The following is a 17,153-nucleotide window of genomic DNA, read 5'->3' as shown; positions in this document are numbered from 1 at the left end:
ATGAGGGTGAAGAAAGAAATCCCCCTTGGTCATCACATTACAGTTCTCACAATGATTTGAGGGGAGGGTGGATAGGAAATGCTGAGGGGGAACATATTCATCTGCTCTTACTAGGCTGTCCTTTAGGTTTCTAGCATGTTTAAAAGAGAATTGAGAGATATTCTGAAAAGCCCGGCCCACAGAGGGATCCCAGTCCTAAATAGAAGTCAGAGATCAAACTCCTGGTTCTCCCCTGTTCATTCCACACGCCCTCCCATTGTACTGTATGTATGAACACATTTTGAACAATGGCTGCCTAAAATGCTGTGGTGCTTACAAACACAATAGGAAAGGTTGTGGTAGACGTGGGCCATCACAGGTGAGTTCACAGCTCTTTTACTCTGAGCATTTATATCAATGACTCACCCTCAGATGGACCATCAATGCCAGAGTTCTACAAGACTGTTTCCATAATCAGCTGGGCATTTCAACAGTCTGTCCCTCAATATAGTCCTGGGCATATATTGTTCATCTTACTATTGTTATAACTGCTAACTTTTTAGCATTTGTGGCACAAATCCATTGCAAGTCAATGGTATGTATACAGTCACAGTGAAAGTCTACACACCACTTTACATTTTGCTAGCTTAATAAAGCTACAGTACTGCAGCTGGTGACAAAGCTGCGTATATTGAAAAAGCTTGTTTGTTTTTTTTTTGGGGGGGGGGGGGGGGGGGGGGGGGGGCATGGATCAGCTTAATATTGCAGATAGATTGTAACTTCTATCAATGTAATTGTCTGCATCACTTCCAATCCCCCATGTTTTTTATATATATACTCCCCTTTATTACTTTTCAACCCCGCCATCCTTTCCCTACTTGGAGTAAATTAGTGAACAACAATGCCCAGGCCTCTACTTCCAGCCTATACTTACTATCTACACCTTATGGACACAGTCAATTTTACAATAATTATATTATATATATATATATATATATATATATATTATTTTTGCTCCTGAACTACTTCTACTCTCAACCTCTCCGATCATTTTCATGATGTCCATCCGGTTTGCTTCTATATGCCATATCTTTCTAACTGTGCTCTTTCCAAAAGCTCCCAACATACAACCCATATATTTTTAGTCATTTAGCAGACGCTCTTATCCAGAGCGACTTACAGTTAGTGAATGCATACATCATTTATTTTTTCCTACCCCCTGTGGGAATCGAAACCCACAAACTTGGCGTTGCAAACGCCATGCTCTATCAACTGAGCTACATCCCTGCCGGCCATTCCCTCCCTTACCCTGGACAACGCTGGGCCAATTGCGCGCCGCCCCATGGGTCTCCCGGTCGCGGCCGGCTACGACAGAGCCTGGATTCGAACCAGGATCTCTAGTGGCACAGCTAGCACTGCGATGCAGTGCCTTAGACCACTGCGCCACTCGTGAGGTAAAAATTATGGACACAGTATTCTTACATTATTAGCTATCTTTGTTATTATTTGTTGTTATTTGTTATTAGTCCCATCCTTCAACTCCATTCAATACCTCCCATCTATCTCTTAACACCATCCATATAGGATTTCTATTTGCCATATATATTTCAACCGTACTGTGATGTTTTACAAAAGTTCTGAACCTTTCTATTCTCATTGCTTCTACAGATTGTGAATTAAAAATATGTTTTATTGCTAAAAGTATTATTATATTATTGATCGATTGACTATGACTTTTCAGATCACCCAGTAATGCTATCTGCAAGGTTAGCTCCAGGTAAATATTGCAATCCTTTAGCCATTCCTGGACCTGTGTCCAAAAACAAGCTACAAATGGACAGAACCAAAACAAATTATCTAATGATTCTGTCTCTTGAAAAAGCTTGTTAGTGCATAGGTCAAATGTATCTTTGTGATGCTCATTTCAAGTATTTTTTCCAGCTTCAAACAAACACTAAATGTTTCACTTAAAACATAGTTTTGTTGTATATAATGATAGAGAAGAGAAGAGTTTGACCAACACAGATTCATGTCCAATCTTTGAGGACATGTCTACATTGTTAGAGTGGTCACATGCCAATCTGTTCCATATATAATAGACAGTCTTTGGGCCAGTGGAAAGCTGCATGGCCCCTTGGTTGTTGCTAAGCATGCATTCTTCTTCTATGGTGTTTATTGGTGGTGTTCAGACCAACGTTACATCACTGCCACCTTCTGGGCTGGAGTGTGATAGAGACATGTGGTTCTGTCCTGGTGAGATCACAGGGTCAGAGAAAACTCCTGACTGTGGTCATACCAAAACACTCCAGGCACTCAGCCCATAAGAGCCATTCATACTGTCAGATCTAATATGGAAGAACTGAATACAATCATGAGAACCATTCATACTGTCAGATCTAATATGGAAGAACTGAATACAACCATAAGAACCATTCATACTGTCAGATCTAATATGGAAGAACTGAATACAATCATAAGAACCATTCATACTGTCATATCTAATATGGAAGAACTGAATACAACCATAAGAACCATTCATACTGTCAGATCTAATATGGAAGAACTGAATACAACCATAAGAACCATTCATACTGTCAGATCTAATATGGAAGAACTGAATACAATCATAAGAACCATTCATACTGTCATATCTAATATGGAAGAACTGAATACAACCATAAGAACCATTCATACTGTCAGATCTAACATGGAAGAACTGAATACAAAAGAGAAGGAGGTTGACCAGTACAAATTCATGTACTAATGTTATTTTTCATTGGCAGATCAATGCAGTTTTCCAAACATATTCATCATCAGTTGTTTTGTAAGATTTTAACTAACTGAACAAAAATATAAACACAACATTCAACAATTTTACTGGGGTACAGTTCATATAAAGAAATCAATCAATTGAAATACATTCATTAGGCCCTAATCTATGGATTTCACATGACAGGGGCCCACCCATCAGCCAATAAGAATGATTTTCCCCCACTAAAAGGGCTATATTACAGATATAAATACTCCTCAGTTTCATCAGCTGTCCGGGTGGCTGGTCTCAGATGATCCTGCAGGTGAAGAAGACCGATGTGGAGGTCCTGGGCTCTTGTGAACATTCCTGCAGTCAGAATGCCAATTGCGCACTCCCTCAAAATGTAGACATCTGTGGCATTGTGTTGTGTGACAAAACTGCACATTTCAGAGTGGCCTTTTATTGTACCCAGCACAAGGTGCACCTGTGTAATGATCATGCTGTTTAATCAGCTTCTTGATATGCCACAACTCGCAGGTGGATTGATAATCTTGGCAAAGGAGAAATGCTCACTAACAGAAATGGAAACAAATTTGTGCACCAAATTTGAGAGAAATACGCTTTTTGTGGGTATGGAAAATATCCGGGATCTTTTATTTCAGCTCATGAAACATGGGACCAACACTTTACACGTCAAGTTTATATATTTTTTCAGTATAGTTTTAGAAGACAATTAACTAAATACGTAGTCATTTCATTTTGTCACATGTTTGGTAAACAACAGGTGTAGACTAACAGTGAAATGTTGACCAACAATAGAGAACACAATACAACAATTATAATAATAGGAAAAAAGATTGTAGCACAAGGAATTAATACACGATGAGCAATGGTAGCTTGGCTATATACATGGGGTGCCAATACCTAGTCAATGATAGCTGGGCTATATACATGGGGTGCCAATACCTAGTCAATGATAGCTTGGCTATATACATGGGGTGCCAATACCTAGTCAATGATAGCTTGGCTATATACATGGGGTGCCAATACCTAGTCAATGATAGCTGGGCTATATACATGGGGTCCCAATACCTAGTCAATGGTTGCTTGGCTATATACATGGGGTGCCAATACCTAGTCAATGGTAGCTTGGCTATATACATGGGGTGCCAATACCTAGTCAATGATAGCTTGGCTATATACATGGGGTGCCAATACCTAGTCAATGGTAGCTTGGCGATATACATGGGGTGCCAATACCAAGTCAATGGTAGCTTGGCTATATACATGGGGTGCCAATACCTAGTCAATGGTAGCTTGGCTATATACATGGGGTGCCAATACCTAGTCAATGGTTGCTTGGCTATATACATGGGGTGCCAATACCTAGTCAATAGTAGCTTGGCTATATACATGGGGTGCCAATACCTAGTCAATGATAGCTGGGCTATATACATGGGGTGCCAATACCTAGTCAATGATAGCTGGGCTATATACATGGGGTGCCAATACCTAGTCAATGATAGCTTGGCTATATACATGGGGTGCCAATACCTAGTCAATGATAGCTGGGCTATATACATGGGGTGCCAATACCTAGTCAATGATAGCTGGGCTATATACATGGGGTGCCAATACCTAGTCAATGATAGCTTGGCTATATACATGGGGTGCCAATACCTAGTCAATGGTAGCTTGGCTATATACATGGGGTGCCAATACCTAGTCAATGGTTGCTTGGCTATATACATGGGGTGCCAATACCTAGTCAATAGTAGCTTGGCTATATACATGGGGTGCCAATACCTAGTCAATGATAGCTGGGCTATATACATGGGGTGCCAATACCTAGTCAATGATAGCTGGGCTATATACATGGGGTGCCAATACCTAGTCAATGATAGCTTGGCTATATACAGTGCAATCTGAAAGTATTCAGACCCCTTGACTTTTTCCACATTTTATTACGTTACAGCCATATTCTAAAGTTGGTTAAATTGTTTTTTCCCCCTCATCAATCTACACACAATACCCCATAATGTCAAAGCAAAAGACAGGTTTTTAGACATTTTTCCTAATTTATTAATAAAAAACGGAAATATCTAAGTATTCAGACCCTTTACTCAGTACTTTCTTGAAGCACCTTTGGCAGCGCTTACACCATCGAGTCTTCTTGGGTATGATGCTACAAGCTTGGCACACCTGTATTTGGGGAGTTTCATTCATTCTTCTCTGCAGATCCTCTCAAACTCTAGCAGGTTGGATGTGGAGCGTTGCTGCACAGCTATTTTCTGGTCTCTCCGGAGATGTTCAATCGGGTTCAAGTCTGGGCTCTGGCTGATCCAGGTGAACCTTCGCCCCAGTCTGAAGTCCTGAGCGCTCTGGAGCAGGTTTCATCAAGGATCTCTCTGTACTTTGCTCCGTTCATTATTCCCTCGATCCTGACTAGTCTCCCAGTCCCTGCCTCTGAAAAACATCCGCACAGCATGATACTGCAACGACCATGCTTCACCGTAGGCATGGTGCCAGGTTTCCTCCAGAAGTGACGCTTGGTATTCAGGCCAAAGAGTTCAATCTTGGTAACAACAGACCAGAGAATCTTGTTTCTCATGGTCAGAGTCCTTTAGGTGCCTCTTGGCAAACTCCAAGCGGGCTGAACTCTGGAGCTCTGTCAAAGTGATCATCGGGTTCTTGGTCACCTCCTTGACCAAGGCCCTTCTCCTCCGATTGCGCAGTTGGCCGGGTGGACAGCTCTAGGAAGAATCTTGGTGATCCCAAACTTCTTCCATTTAAGAATGGAGGAGGCCACGGTGTTCTTGGGGACCTTCAATGCTGCAGACATTTTTTGGTACCCTTCCCCAGATCTGTGCCTCGACACAATCCTGTCTCTGAGCTCTACAGACAATTCCTTCGACCTCATGGCTTGGTTTTTGCTCTGACATGCAATGTCAACTATGGGATGTTATATAGACAGGTGTGTGCCTTTTCAAACCATGTCCAATCAATTGAATTTATCTCAGGTGGACTCCAATCAAGTTGTAGAAACATCTCAAGGAATATCAATGGAAACAGGATGCACCTGAGCTAAATTTCGAGATTCATAGCAAAGGGTCTGGAATACAAATGTAAATAAGGTTTTGCAAAAATGTCTAAACCTGTTTCCACTTTGTCATTATGGGGTATTGTGTGTAGATTGATGAGGGATTTTTGTTGTTGTTGTTTGTAAAAAAAAAAATCATTTTTACAATAAGGCTATAACTTTTTTTACAATAAGGCTAATAACTTATTTTTGTTGTTGAAAAAGTCAAGGGGTCTGAATACTTTCAGAATGCACTGTATAGACACTAACTATTTCACTTTAAACACTTTGTTATATTTATGCACAAGAGAAAAGGTTTCCCAGCACAAATTAATGTACAAACATGATTTTTCATTACATATTTGTAATTTAGCAGATGCTCTTATCTAGAGCGACTTATAGTACCAATTGGGGTTAATTGCCTTGCTCAAGGCCACAATGACAGATTTTTGACCTAGTTGGCTCGGGATTCAAACCAGCGACCTTTCAGTTACTGGCCCAACACTCTTAACCGCTAGGCTACCTGTTAAATACATAACACAATATGTGACATAAGTAGAATACAGAACACTTGAAACATTACAGGACATTTTTCATGATGGATGTTGAAATATTAAAATGTTATAAAAAAAAAAGCAGTGGGTAGAGTGGCGTTTCGCAGGCGGTTTGTACGGGCAGTTAGACAGGACAGTTTGTGGCTGTTTCTCAGGAGCCTGGTGGTGCAGTTACCTCTTCTTGGAGGGAGCAGGTCATTCAGTGGATGGTCAAGAGTGTGCATGTCCTTCACCAGGTGCACTGCAGCCTGTTCTCGCCTGCTCTGCAGTGACGGGAGCTGTGGTTGGACTGCTCCACCTCTGGAGATGATCCTCAAGGCCCTCCTCTGCACCCTGTCTAGTTGGGCCTTTTGCTTTTTACTGCATCCAACTAACAGCACTCCACCGTATTCCAGAACAGTCAAAAAGGCATTTCGAGACCTTTCTCACTGTCTGCTCCACATGTCACCACTGAGGTTAGAGTCTAGATGAAAACCAAGATACTTGGTTGTTGTTACCACTGGTACTTCCTGTCTTCCTAGGATTAGTGGTGCAGGTTGTGGATGGTCCTCTGACCAACGGCTAAATGTACCAGTTGCCATCACCCTCTGCCCTCTTTCGGTGGTGTAGCTGTGGAGTCAGGCTAGTAACCTTGGACACAGTTCAATGTCAGACAGATGTTGCAGGAACTATGGGTGATCTACTCGATCAAAGGCTTTGGACACATCAGCAAGTAACACACTCACCATTGTTGGGTTTATGGAGTCTGTAGCTGTCAGCCAGGAGTATGTGGCTTTCACAAGGGTGGTAGTAGTGCTGGACTTTGGGAGGTAGTCATACTGAATCGTGCACTCAGATAACACCTCCTACTGGCAGGGGACAGTTTTAACAATGTGTTTGATGACAGCGGCTAGATCTTCTGCATGCTCTTTAGTAGCCAGGCTGAAATTCCATCAGGCCCACATGCTTTACGTGCTCTGAGTCTGTTCAGAGCTTGCTTTAACTGGCCAATGCTGCACAGCTCAACCTGCCTTGTAGACATGGGCAGGGGGAAGATGGCAAGAGGTGTGGTGCTTGTCCATGCCTCAGCAAAGAAGCCATTCAAAACATCAGCCACGTTGTCGTCTTCAATTCCCTCGACCTGTATTCTCCCTCCTGATGTTTTATTTGGTCCCAGTCCTTTGTTAATGAAGTCCCACCATTCCTTAGGGTTTTTCATCTTTAGGTCCTGGATTTCAATTTTGTAGAAGATTGTCTTTGCTTCCTTGATAATCATTTGCACTGTGTTTCTGTATTTTCTCCATGTCATTGTTTCTCCCCATCTGTTGAAAATATTCTGTACTTTCCTGATGGCAGCCTTTATTCTTTCAGTCATCCAGGGCTTGTCCAGTGTTGTTGTTTTCTTATTTCTTATTGGCATGCATACATCAAGTGCAGTTTGAATGCAGGAGTTGAATGTCTCCACCTTTGCATCGATGCTCTCCACCTCATATATGGCAGACCAGTCAGTACTGGCCATACATTGTGCAAAGGTCTCCTTTCTGTTCTGGGTTACCAGATGTCCTTTTTTCCGCAGCACCTCTCTTCTCCCTCCTGATGTTGTGTTTGGAGAGAACAGGAGACATTTGTGATCACTGGATCCGAGAGGAGTAAGTACAGTGGTTTGTGTTGATCAGATCTAGGATGGAGTTCCCTCTGTGGTCTTGTCTTTGGCCACTTGTTTCATGTCTGGATGGGAGTTTGTCAGCATCTTGATGGGCAGGTGATTAAAGTCTCCACACAGGATGAGACCCATTTGGGGAGAGGACATCCTGATCACATGGACAGTGATTATGAGATAATCCACAGTGTTCTGCTGCAGTGTTTTGTCATGTGCCCATGGTGGATGTTAGAGCACTCCACTACCAGAGATGAAACTGAGCTGGGGTGTTGTTTAGGACGGAGCTGAAGACACTCAAACTCTTCTTTCTCTAGGTCAGTTATTCTTCTCTTTGCCTGCATACTGTGATTCACATACATAGCCACACCCCCTCCTCGCATCCCCTCTCTGGACCTGTCATTTCTGAACAGCTGATAGTCTTTGTCATTAGAACAGCCTCAATTTGTCGGGGTATGGACTCTACAAGGTGTCGAAAGCGTTCCACTGGGATGCTGGCCCATGTTGACTGCAATGCTTCCCACAGTTGTGTCGAGTTGTCTGGCAGTGGATTTCTACTCAGAATAGCTCGTTCCATCTCCTACAACAGATGCACAATTGGATTGAGATCTGGTGCCTCAGAAGGCCACTGCAGTAACCTGAATTCACTGTCATGTTCGTGGAACCTTTTCTGGACAAGCCTTGTGGCATGGGGCATAATCCAGCTGAAAAAATATATTTTCAGATGGATACACTGCTGCCATGAAGGGATGCACCTGATTGACAATGATTTTTAGATATCCTGTGGCATTCAAACGTTGCTCCACTTTTATCAAGGGGCCCAATGTCTGCCATGAAAACACACCCCACACCACCACCACCATCCTGCAATGCTGACACACGGAATGGATGCATGTACTCGTGGTTTCCTCAATATCCTAGCCCTCATTATCTTTACAGTAGGAGCTATCTAAGCACTGCAAAACTGACAAGGTGCACACTGATCAGTTAAGAGATGCTAAAATTCTACAACTTTCCCGTACCTCTGCACAGTTCTCTCACAGTGAGAAACAATAGGATTACAATAGAGTGTATCCAATCCACTACCACTTCTTATGTATACGTTGGTGTCTTTTTAAATTGCCAGATATGTAGAATCTCATCTCAGTCAGAGCAGGAGTATGGCTTCTCTCCTGTGTGTGTTCTCTGATGAAGTCTTAGCTCAGTTGATGTTGTGAAGCATTTTACACAGTCAGAGCAGGAGTAAGGCTTCTCTCCTGTATGTATACGTTCATGTGTTTTTAAGTGGCCCAGTTGAGAGAAACTTGCCCCACAGTCAGAGCAGGAGTAAGGCTTCTCTCCTGTATGTATACGTTCATGTTGTTTTAAGGTGTCCAGTCGAGAGAAACCCTTCCCACAGTCAGAGCAGGAGTAAGGCTTCTCTCCTGTATGAATACGTTCATGTGTTTTTAAGTGACCCAGTTGAGAGAAACTTGCCCCACAGTCAGAGCAGGAGTAAGGCTTCTCTCCTGTATGTATAAGTTCATGTTGTTTTAAGGTGTCCAGTCGAGAGAAACCCTTCCCACAGTCAGAGCAGGAGTAAGGCTTCTCTCCTGTGTGTGTTCTCTGATGAAGTCTTAGGTCAGTTGATGTTGTGAAGCATTTTACACAGTCAGAGCAGGAGTAAGCCTTCTCTCTAGTGTGTATACGTTCATGTATTTTTAAGGGGCCCAGTCGAGAGAAACCCTTCCCACAGACAGAGCAGGAGTAAGGCTTCTCTCCTGTATGTATACGTTCATGTGTTTTTAAGTGGCCCAGTTGAGAGAAACTTGCCCCACAGTCAGAGCAGGAGTAAGGCTTCTCTCCTGTATGTATACGTTCATGTTGTTTTAAGGTGTCCAGTCGAGATAAACCCTTCCCACAGTCAGAGCAGGAGTAAGGCTTCTCTCCTGTGTGTGTTCTCTGATGAAGTCTTAGGTCAGTTGATGTTGTGAAGCATTTTACACAGTCAGAGCAGGAGTAAGCCTTCTCTCCTGTGTGTATACGTTCATATATTTTTAAGGGGCCCAGTCGAGAGAAACGCTTCCCACAGTCAGAGCAGGAGTAAGGATTCTCTCCTGTGTGTATACGTTCATGTTTTTTTAAGTTGCCAAGATGAGAGAAACTTAACCCACAGTGAGAGCAGGAGTAAGGCTTCTCTCCTGTGTGTGTTCTCTGATGAAGTCTTAGGTTAGTTGATGTTGTGAAGCATTTTACACAGTCAGAGCAGGAGTAAGGCTTCTCTCCTGTGTGTATCCTTTGGTGTGATTTCAAGTTTTCCTGCTGAGAGAAACTCTTCCCACAGTCAGAGCAGGAGTAAGGCTTCTCTCCTGTATGTATACGTTCATGTTGTTTTAAGGTGTCCAGTCGAGAGAAACCCTTCCCACAGTCAGAGCAGGAGTAAGGCTTCTCTCCTGTGTGTGTTCTCTGATGAAGTCTTAGGTCAGTTGATGTTGTGAAGCATTTTACACAGTCAGAGCAGGAGTAAGGCTTCTCTCCTGTGTGTATACATTCATGTATTTTTAAGTGGCCCAGTCGAGAGAAACGCTTCCCACAGTCAGAGCAGGAGTAAGGCTTCTCTCCTGTGTGTGTTCTCTGATGAAGTCTTAGGTTAGTTGATGTTGTGAAGCATTTTACACAGTCAGAGCAGGAGTAAGGCTTCTCTCCTGTATGTATACGTTCATGTGTTTTTAAGTGGCCCAGTTGAGTGAAACTTGCCCCACAGTCAGAGCAGGAGTAAGGCTTCTCTCCTGTATGTATACGTTCATGTGTTTTTAAGTGGCCCAGTTGAGTGAAACTTGCCCCACAGTCAGAGCAGGAGTAAGGCTTCTCTCCTGTATGTATACGTTCATGTGTTTTTAAGTGGCCCAGTTGAGTGAAACTTGCCCCACAGTCAGAGCAGGAGTAAGGCTTCTCTCCTATGTGCACTCTCTGATGAACTGTCATAGCCTTTGATATTGTGAAATTCTTCCCACAGTCAGTACAGGAATTCAAATTCTCTCCTGTGTGTATTTGTAGGTGTATTTTTAACTTTGATAGAATTGAGAAACTCGCCTCACAATGTGGGCAGTGGTGAGACCTCTTAGCTCTGTGATCTTCCTGCTGTTGCTCTCTGGATGTATTGAATGTCTCAACATGGTCTCCTGTGTGAACAACATCAGAAGAACCAGTCAGTTGGTGTGATATACATGTCAATCAAATGTATTTTATGAAGCCCTTTTTACATCAAAAGTTGTCACAAAGTGCTTTATAGAAACCCAGCCAAAAACCCCAAAGAGCAAGCCTTGCAGATGTAGAAGCCATATCATCCTCCACTCACTATCACAAGGGTTCGTAACTACACAGACTCATTTAATAGAACTTTAAAACATTGGCAGTTTGTCTACTTCACTTCTTTAGTCTACTATCTGATCACTCTAGATAGCCCAGTGAATAAAACAAATGCTGGCAATACTGGTGTCAAACCATGTACAATGAGGGAAAAAAGTATTTGATTCCCTGCTGATTTTGTACGTTTGCCCACTGACAAAGACATGATCAGTCTATAATTTTAATGGTAGGTTTATTTGAACAGTGAGAGACAGAATAACAACAAAGAAATCCAGAAAAAAACATGTCAAAAATGTTATAAATTGATTTGCATTTTAATTAGGGAAATAAGTATTTAATGGGCCTCAAGATCTTGTCATGGCATCTCTGTGCATTCAAACTGCCATCGATAAAATGCAATTGTATTAGATGTCTGTAGCTTACGCCATGCCATACAGCGGGGGGAAAAAGTATTTAGTCAGCCACCAATTGTACAAGTTCTCCCACTTAAAAAGATGAGAGAGGCCTGTAATTTTCATCATAGGTACACGTCAACTATGACAGACAAATTGAGATTTTTTCCCCAGAAAATCACATTTTAGGATTTTTTATGAATTTATTTGCAAATTATGGTGGAAAATAAGTATTTGGTCACCTACAAACAAGCAAGATTTCTGGCTCTCACAGACCTGTAACTTCTTCTTTAAGAGGCTCCTCTGTCCTCCACTCGTTACCTGTATTAATGGCACCTGTTGTAACTTGTTATCAGTATAAAACACACCTGTCCACAACCTCAAACAGTCACACTCCAAACTCCACTATGGCCAAGACCAAAGAGCTGTCAAAGGACGCTAGAAACAAAATTGTAGACCTGCACCAGGCTGGGAAGACTGAATCTGCAATAGGTAAGCAGCTTGGTTTGAAGCAATCAACTGTTGGAGCAATTATTAGGAAATGGAAGACATACAAGACCACTGATAATCTCCCTCGATCTGGGGCTCCACGCAAGATCTCACCCCGTGGGGTCAAAATGATCACAAGAACGGTGAGCAAAAATCCCAGAACCAAACGGGGGGACCTAGTGAATGACCTGCAGAGAGCTGGGACCAAAGTAACAAAGCCTACCATCAGTAACACACTACGCCGCCAGGGACTCAAATCCTGCAGTGCCAGACGTGTCCCCCTGCTTAAGCCAGTACATGTTCAGGCCCATCTGAAGTTTGCTAGAGTGCATTTGGATGATCCAGAAGAGGATTGGGAGAATGTCATATGGTCAGATGAAACCAAAATATAACTTTTTGGTAAAAACTAAACTCGTCGTGTTTGGAGGACAAAGAATGCTGAGTTGCATCCAAAGAACACCATACCTACTGTGAAGCATGGGGGTGGAAACATCATGCTTTGGGGCTGTTTTTCTGCAAAGGGACCAGGACGACTGATCCGTGTAAAGGAAAGAATGAATGGGGCCATGTATCGTGAGATTTTGAGTGAAAACCTCCTTCCATCAGCAAGGGCATTGAAGATGAAACGTGGCTGGGTCTTTCAGCATGACAATGATCCCAAACACACTGCCCGGGCAACGAAGGAGTGGCTTCGTAAGAAACATATCAAGGTCCTGGAGTGGCCTAGCCAGTCTCCAGATCTCAACCCCATAGAAAATCTTTGGAGGGAGTTGAAAGTCTGTGTTGCCCAGCGACAGCCCCAAAACATCACTGCTCTAGAGGAGATCTGCATGGAGGAATGGGCCAAAATACCAGCAACAGTGTGTGAAAACCTTGTGAAGAATTACAGAATATGTTTGACCTGTGTCATTGCCAACAAAGGGTATATAACAAAGTATTGAAAAACTTTTGTTATTGACCAAATACTTATTTTCCACCATCATTTGCAAATAAATTCATTAAAAATCCTACAATATGATTTTCTGAAGAAAAAAAATCTAATTTTGTCTGTCATAGTTGACGTGTACCTATGATGAAAATTACAGGCCTCTCATCTTTTTAAGTGGGAGAACTTGCACAATTGGTGGCTGACTAAATACTTTTTTCCCCCACTGTACCATAACCCCGATACCACCATGGGGTACCCTGTTCACAACACTGACATCAGCAAACCGCACGCCCACAAAACGCTATTACACGGTGGTCAGCAGTTGTGAGGCTGGTTGGGCAAAATTCTCTAAAACAACATTGGAGGCAGCTAATGGTAGAGAAATTAACCTAACATTCTCTGGCAACAGCTCTGGTGGACATTCCTGCAGTCAGCATGCCAATTGCATGCTCCCTCAAAACTTGAGACATCTGTGGCATTGTGTTGTGTGAAAAAACTGCACATTTTAGAGTGGCATTTTTGTATTTGTTAGGGATCCCCATTAGATGCTGCCAAGAACCTATTCAGCTACTCTTGTCCCCAGCACAAGGTGCACCTGTGTAATGATGATCATGCTATTTAATCAGCTTCTTGATATACCACACCTGTGGGTATATCAACTGGGATGTAAACAAATGTGTGCACAACATTTTAGAAATAAGTTTGTGTCTGGAATATTTCTGGAATCTTTTATTTCACCTCATGAAACATGGGACCAACACTTTACATGTTGCGTTTATATGTTTGTTCAGTGTATACAGTATTTCAAAAAAATCATACAAACTATCAATAACTATATTAAAATTGAACTAAATCAGCCTGCTTTTCTGTTCTAATCAGGTCTATTCACAGGCTCAGAAGGATCCTGTGAGGGCAGAACATTTTCTGGCAACAGTAGTCCTTGCAGGGCTTCTGCCGTGAAGTCTTGGAGGCCCAAAAACTTCTCAGGTGCAGATATAATGATGTCAAGCTTCTTGGACTTATTGTGCAGTAAAATTAATAACTGTGGCTATAAATACTAAAAAATCCACCTTCAAAATAAGTGTATCCAGATCACTTGATTGACGTACAACCTTTGCAACTGGTTGCAGTGCATCCACCGCCATATCTTCTTCAGAACTGTGGCCTCTTGCTACTATAACTCTCTTCACCGCCTCCACATAGGAGATTTGCTGTACAGCCCTGATCCTTGACACCTCAACCTCTTTCACCCTAACAGGGCACTCTGGGAATTCAGGAATATGACCCCCACCACAGTTACAACATTTTACATCCACATGCTCTTCAATAACATATTCCTTCCGTCTGCAAACACTTGACATGTGGCCAAACTTTTTACATTTCTTGCATTTTATCAGGTTTTACACAAAGTCTCTTATGGGGTATATTATATATCCCAGCTTTACATAGGGTGGTAGATACTCTTCATCAAACATCAATAATAAAGATGAACTTTGCTCCTTTTTCACATTCTCCATACGGGTCAAGCGACGTGCATTTGCATCCTTCTTCTTCAGGATTTGGTTGGCGGAGCGTATTCAACTTTTAGGTGCATACACCGCCACCTACTGTACTGGTGTGTGAGGCCATTTACAGCCTATATACATTAAATTCATTGATACGGTAATTAATACAAAATTGCAGTATTAGCCTGCTCTAAAAAATGTGAGGGTAAATGTTCTTGGTTCGTGCAGATGACTGACCTCCTCAGACCAATTGGCAGTACGCCCAGAACATTGTTCTGGGATCCAAAAGGGATATCTCAGTTTCAAAGTCTCAGCTTGGAGAGAAGAAGCCTTGTGAGGTATTGGTTGGTTACATGCAGGAACCAAATGTTAACGATTAATTAATTATTAATAAAGCTAAAATCATGCAAATATAACTTGTCTGTGTAAGCAGTATATAGGACAACTGACGGGACTGCCCCGGCAGAGCTCCCGACCGACGTGTACTATGGTGCTTTCAAGTTTGTTGGAACCTCTCCAGCTTGCTGATAAAAAAATAATTATTCATTTAAGTTTGACTTTGAGTCCCTTCGTGGCGATTTTCCACGACAAAAACCCACCACCCCATTCCACTATTTAACACCATCTAGTCCTACGCCAGACCACTACCACTCAACACCTCCTGCAGCTGTTCTGCAGTAAATCCTCGCAATCCCAAGTACTTCTCTGCCGCTGCCACCACAGCCTCTATTTTCTGGGACTTTTTGATCCATTTCTGCAGTACAATTGACAACCATTACTATAAATGCTAAAAAGCCCACCTTACTGAAGCAATATTCTTCCCATCACTCTCTCTTGGTCTCTGCCAACTCATAGAAATCCTCTCAAGATCCCTCACCCTGTACCCATCTTCCTCTACCACTCTCTTCACTGCTTCGGCATACAACACTTTCTGTACTACTGTAACCCTGGCAACCTCAATCTGCCTTTCTCTCACCTGACACCTCAGATCTCCAGCCCGTTAGCACCCCCACAACTAACACACAGAACTTTCTCCACTCATACCACACATTTCTCATCTCATGCCCTCCTGCACACTGATACTCAAAATCCAGCATGACAGATAATGTATTCTCTGTTTCCCCACGCTCTACACCGGATCTACGACTCACCAAAACGGAGGGCGTCACAGACACCTGGAATCTTCCATTTCAACTGCTCATCCTCAACACTTAAACTTAACCCCGTTATCACTCCTTTCAATTCCACACTGTTCCGGAGAGCAATTCAAGTCACAATTCCTGTCTCTAATCACGTAATCCGGAGCGCCCGCTCCCTCTGGGCAGAGGAGAAACAATAAATCACTCCAAGTTACCTTCACCAACTCAACAGTCCCCAACCTCTTCTCCACCTAACTTGACACCACATATGGATCCATTCCCTCTACAAATCTCACTCCCATTGGGCCAGAATCATACTTATCATCCTCGGAACGAGGCCCGAACTCGGAGTTCCTCACCACAGTTAATTCATCCTCACTCTCGTCACGTTCACTTTCCTCCTGTAGCTCTTCTAAAAGTTCTGTGTGATATTCCATTCCATATTCACTCAAAACATATTCCACTATTCTCCTTTGTCGTTGTCCACCATCTTTTCCCTCATCAGATCTTCCAGAAGGTTTGTGCATCCCCCACTGCAATCCCCATTCCACTTTTTTTCTTGTCTGCCATCTTACCACGTTTCTCAGCTCATCCACATCCCACTAGCTTCAGGTAGCTGCACACCAATGGAGTACCACAGTATAAAATGATAATAACCATAAAACCTAGCAGTCAAACAGGGAAATGGTTCCAATCATTTTTCCACCATTCATTTTTCCCATAGGGGATTTTAGAAACACTTAAAATAAGGGCTGTGTTACATGTAGGCTTACCCTGGTGTGGCATTTTGATAACCATGTAAATCTCTCTAGGACAAGGTGACTTTTATATATTTGCATGTATTTACCCCTACAAAAATGAAATGGTAATTAACTGCTAATGTGGCTATCATAAAGAACCACAAATGCCATGATGATCTATACAAAATTGCCGAATAGAGTCAAAGGTAAGGATCTCTGGTTTAACTATCTAATGTTAGCTAAATTTTGTAATGAATAAATAGGCTACATTTATTTAAATGGACAATTCTGTGAACTGACTTGTGCAAGTTTTAAATTGACACAATACCTGTTAGCAAAGGTGTCAGCTAGAGATGACGTAGAGGAGATTGCAGTGATTTGTTGTTTTGCATGATGTCTACTTTGATGATAATTAGAGTTTTATAATCTGAGAGGATATAGAGCCAAATATATTGCTAAAAGTCACGCCAGGGTAAGCCTACACGAAACACAGCCCTTATTTTAAGTGTTTCTAAATGAATAAAAAGAAAAATGATTGGTTCTATGACACCATTTTTGCAAAAATAACAATAATAAAAAAAACTGTATTCAGACTTTACTCAGTACTTTGTT

The sequence above is a fragment of the Coregonus lavaretus genome (assembly GCF_964263955.1).
Source record: "Coregonus lavaretus genome assembly, contig: HAP1_SCAFFOLD_56, whole genome shotgun sequence".
NCBI lineage: Eukaryota > Metazoa > Chordata > Actinopteri > Salmoniformes > Salmonidae > Coregonus > Coregonus lavaretus.
The sequence above is the reverse complement of the archived record's forward strand: the minus strand, read 5'-3'. Positions refer to the sequence as shown.